This window comes from Ruditapes philippinarum, unplaced genomic scaffold (assembly GCF_026571515.1).
Source record: "Ruditapes philippinarum isolate M1 unplaced genomic scaffold, ASM2657151v2 ctg252_1_1_1_1, whole genome shotgun sequence".
In the NCBI taxonomy this organism is placed as follows: domain Eukaryota; kingdom Metazoa; phylum Mollusca; class Bivalvia; order Venerida; family Veneridae; genus Ruditapes; species Ruditapes philippinarum.
The window spans coordinates 323,292-328,564 of NW_026859757.1; positions in this window are offsets into that span (position 1 = coordinate 323,292).

Genomic DNA, 5,273 nt, shown 5'->3' on the forward strand with positions numbered 1-5,273 from the left:
TAAGACAAAAGTCCTAAGACAAAATGGCACTTATGGGCTTCCGTAATATTACATTTCACATTCTGTTGCAGGCAGACGACATTCCCCTTCAAGTCATTAGCTAAGTCGAGCGTACGGTGCTATAAAGACTTTAGTTTTGTGATTTTGCTTATGAAAGTTTCGTTTATCACGAATGGCCACTTTAATATTGAAGTGAATTGCTATTTAAATTCATTAATTATAAGTTATTATTCGCAAGTTGTTTTTATTATTGTGTCTATATCAAGTTTGTGACATTTCTTCTTATCGAAATATAAAATCTGTATGTTGACAATGATTTGATATCAATACGTGTAATATCGATTACTAACAATATATTTTCAAAACATGATTGACCTCTTTCTAATGGAATTTTTATCTTAAAGTGTCAATATACTAATTTTGGCAGGTTTTCAAGTTGTTTAAAACATACATACATGTAGTTCGATGGCTATTAACCAACAAAACTTGTTATTAAATAAGTTTAATAACTCGGGTTTTTGAAAACAATCCAGGTCAGGTTGCATCACTTAATTAACCTAGCTACTTTTTACGTTGTTTTTTTTACGGGGTTTCGAGTCATAAAGCAATTGCATTTTTTCTCTAATCAAGGAAATTTGTTGTAAAGTTTTTTTTGACATGTTATATGGCCAAAGAGCCTGTCAGACATCTTTTTAACTTATAATATGCCCGGGATAAAAAATATTCGGGCAGGGAAAGGGAGAGTCAGATGTCCAACCTTATTTGTTAAAAATAAACTTTTTGATTACTGTATAAAATGTAGCAACAATGTATATGATTAAGAAGTACTGCCCAGTTCTATAAAAACATACATATTTATGTAATTACACATTCATGAAAAGCAAAAAAATGGTAACTCAATGTAATGAGAGACAGAGCTTCAACATATTATATATTAAGACAGTGTTTGGATATAGAAGCATGATATTGTACAAGAAATTAGATGTTTAACTTTCTCATACGAAATCATATTGTGTCATATCTTTCAAGCCTATATAATTCAAGTTGTACAATGTCTTGCACTTATATGAGTACTTATTGCCCATATATTTTAAATTTGTACATTTATTGCGAGAACAGGAAGTATGCTCGGTTATCCGCGTTGAAGTTACTTTTACATTGAGAAGACCGGGGAATTTAAACATTTTGCAATAGAAGGATGTATAAGGTCGACAATGTAATTCAAATTCTTAAGTAACCTAGCGTGACAAAATTTAGTGGGACTATATATTTCACATAGGGCGATTTCAGTTGACAAGTTTCATGATCCCCAAGTTCATTCATGTTTGCAAAATAAAAATTGGAACGTGGCCCATTTGGGTAACTGTATTAAATATGGGTGTGTTTGCAATGTTTACTTTTATTGACGAAGTTTATCGTGACTTCTTCAGATAAAATATTTCGAAATTAGTATAAACTCATGGCATTTACATCATCTTACTGATAAATAAAGCAAAACAATTAAACAATTTCGAACGCACCGACCTACATTATCATGCCATTTTAAATGTAATTTACTGAATGTTTTACAGTTAATTTTGAACAAACTTTCAAATTATCTTATTATATCTTACATTCACATATTTGTCCATATCTAAGATTCTTCACTGTTTGAACATATTGAAATAAAAGAATACATAACAAATAAAATTAAAAGTAGATTTGGTACTAGTTATTATTTGAACCAAGTTGCAGACACATTTCATCAAACTCGTTTTGAATCTTAGTCCGAGAAATCATATCAAGTATGCAAAACTCTTTGTATTACATGTATTTTCAAAATCTCTAGGAAATTATCATTTACATGTATAATATAGCTCTAGTGTTTATTATGTTAAGGACAGGTTGTGTATCCACTTATCATCATCGTTGTTTCACAAGGAAATATCTTTTTTCGCGGAAAATCCTGAATAATCGTGGTTTTCGGGCAATTTCTTGGAAAATAATTGGCCTATGACGACAGTGCCTATACATCCGTGCAGACATGCTGACTTTACTTAAAGATTTTAGTATTTTGTTAATTACTAAGCCGTTTCTTATTTATAACAAACCACTTGTCCCTCACCGCTGTGAGTTCGAATCCCGCAAGTGACCTTTGATTCTATAATGCGAGGTAGTTCTACTCTGGTAACCGTTCGTGACTTTAATAATGCAAGGAGTGGTTTCCCCCACCAGGAAAGCTAGAAAGACGCCATATGAGCCGCGTCACGACAAAACCAACATAATGGGTTTGCGACCAGCATAGATCCAGACCAGCCTGCGCATCCGCGCAGTCGCTTACAAACTCTTACAAACTCTAACAAGTAGAGAAACTGATAGCGAACAGCATGGATCCTGATCAGACTGCGCGGATGCGCATGCTAGTCTGGATCCATGCTGGTCGCAAACCCATTATGTTGGTTTTGTCGTGACGCGGCTCATATGATCATTATAGTGTCGATATAACTTAAAACACAACAAACAATAATTTTTCTCAATGCAAGTCATTTTGCACAATTTCAGCAGGGTTATGACAACATATCAGTTTTGTGAAGTAAACTATTTAAATGTATCACTATCCTAATGGTGGGATATCTTACATAAAATATTCACATGATGCAATTATTTCATGCACCATATAATATATGTCTTTCGGTTGGATAGACGATGGTATATCATGGAGGATCATTCATATATTTCATTTGCGCATTAATAAAATGAGCTGTGCAGAGAAATAATAAATTAAATGAATTTTTTCACAAGTCTTTATCATGACACCTTTTGAAAATGAAACTATCTCTATTTTAAACGATGTAAATGATACTCATGAACAAGACCATTCTAAGTGCTTGACAAAAAGAAAAAGGGCATACTCTGATAAAGGTTACTCATAGTCAAGGGACATGAAAACTTAACAAAGTGTTACGGCGACGCTAACGGGAGTACAATGGCTCTCAAAATTTTTCCAAATATATAACAATATCTCAATATATGTACGCTTTATGTGTAAAGGGAAGTAACCGAGCAAAAACATAGTAAAACTGCCTTACAGACTACTGCCCCTTTTTTGCATTACAGTTGCTAGTTATTGGTTCCTATCCAAACATCGAAAAGCATTCAGGACATCAATATTTTTGTATCCAATGTTCAAGTTGTCAATAATCTATTCAAATTTTATTGTTTTGAAAAGTTTATTGCCTTTTGACAAGTAATGCAGATACTGTCAACGTTCAAGCTAAATGTTAAGTGGTTTTAAGGAGGAACGCACATCTGAGTAGAAGTAAGATAGCAGGAATGCTTCCTCAATTGAAATAATATTCTAACAGAAACGAACAAGTGATTAGAAGTCAGCGACTTTAACCACAAGACAACAGAGGTTACTTATCCAATTATGTATATACTAGTCAAAGCTTGCTAAGCACCAAGAGTATTTTGTACCTATCTTATGTTGTGTGCCAAATATTAGATTCATTTCTGTTCTTATATATGACATAGATATTTATAAACATCATTTGTTACCAAATTTAATGTGTTTTCATGTGGATTTGTTTTCATTGTAATGAAATTGAGTTTTGGACGGATATGGTGGAATTTGTGAAAAACATTTAATAGCCAGTATGTGACCCAGTGTTGTCAATGACAGCTTGGCACCGTCGTTGCACACTCCCCATCAGGTTTCTTAGGACGGCTTGTGGAATGGTATTTCACTCGTCGACAAAAGCGGCACCAAGCTCATGGGTGGTTCTTTGCTGGACTTGACGGGCTGAAATACGGAGCTATAGCTCATTCAATACATACTCAATGGGATTAAGATCCGGGATCGGGCCGGTCAGTCCAAACGAGTAATACCCTGTCTTCGAGTATTGGACGACATTAGCTGTATGGGCGCGGGCATTATCATCCATCAAAATGAACCCATTACCAATTGCACCAGCATACAACCTTACCTTGGTGTCGAGGATCTCATCTCGATACCGCTGGGCAGTCAATGTGCCTCTGTCGAGAACAATGAGATCAGTACGTCCATCCCAGCTGATTCCACCCCAAGACCATTATTGATCCATCGCCATAGCGGGCGTGTTCCGCAATGTTTGCTGTATAGACCCGTTCCCCTGACCCTTTCCATACTATAGCCCGCCTATCTGTGTAGTCCAGGTAGTACCTGGATCGTCGGTGAAGAGGACAGCCCGCCAGCCCATCCTACTCCAACCAACATGGTTCATGGCTCAATCATATCGGATCCGGCAGTGGTCTCTAGACAGCGGGATCCGTATATATGGCCTTCTCGATCGCCGACCACTTTCATGCAAAGGTGTACGTATGGTTTGTGTTGACACACGCACTCGTGAAGCATTTGGAAGGTCAGAACGAAGTTGGGTTGCAGTTGAAAAACGGTTTCTTCGTACCTAGATGACCAGACAATGGTCCTCAGCCTCAGTAGTCACCCTTGTCACCAACATCTCGTCTAGCAGGTGTACCATGCTGTTGTAACCTTGCACAGGCTTGGGTAATAACAGATGCTTCACACCAAACCAATCTCACCCCTTGCTCCACCATAACAACTGCCCGCCACAACTCTGTTTTGATAAATGCCTTCTAACATTTGCATTCGCCATTATGCAATCTTAAATGTTCAATATTTAAATGGAAAATGAAGAATGAACACCCTCAACCTGTCGGTATGTGTATGCTGTGCCTAATAGACTATCAAAATACAGGGTCACCTTGTTTGTGGAAATGGCCTGTCATTAAAGGTTATGTGGACACAGGGTACACTCCCGATACATTACATTATAAGATGTAGAATGCACGATATGTGGAAAACTTGAGGCTAAGCAAACTTTGAGTAGTATAAGTTGTTTAAAATGATATTCTTTCTAAAATCCTGTCGACTTCTACATAGCAATTTCCATAAAATAAAGACGTATTAATGTATAAATCAAGTTTGTTAATCATTTGTCCATAATTTGAAGGAAAATTGCTCTGTGATATCTGAATTTTTATGAAGAATATAGGAGAGAGGACCAATCAAGGCAGCTTTGAAGTAAAATTGTAAAGGGTCAAATCATTATTCTTTCATCAGTGCACAAGTACAACAAAATAGTTCTTCTGAGCATGTTTAAAGTGGATTAGGGGACTTGTTTTAGGGGAGATAAATGTTGTACAAGATTATCATGAAGTTCACCTGTACCTCTGTTCTCCATTACACTAACAGAGAACTTAAAATCATTCAAGGAAAATAAAGAACACCAACA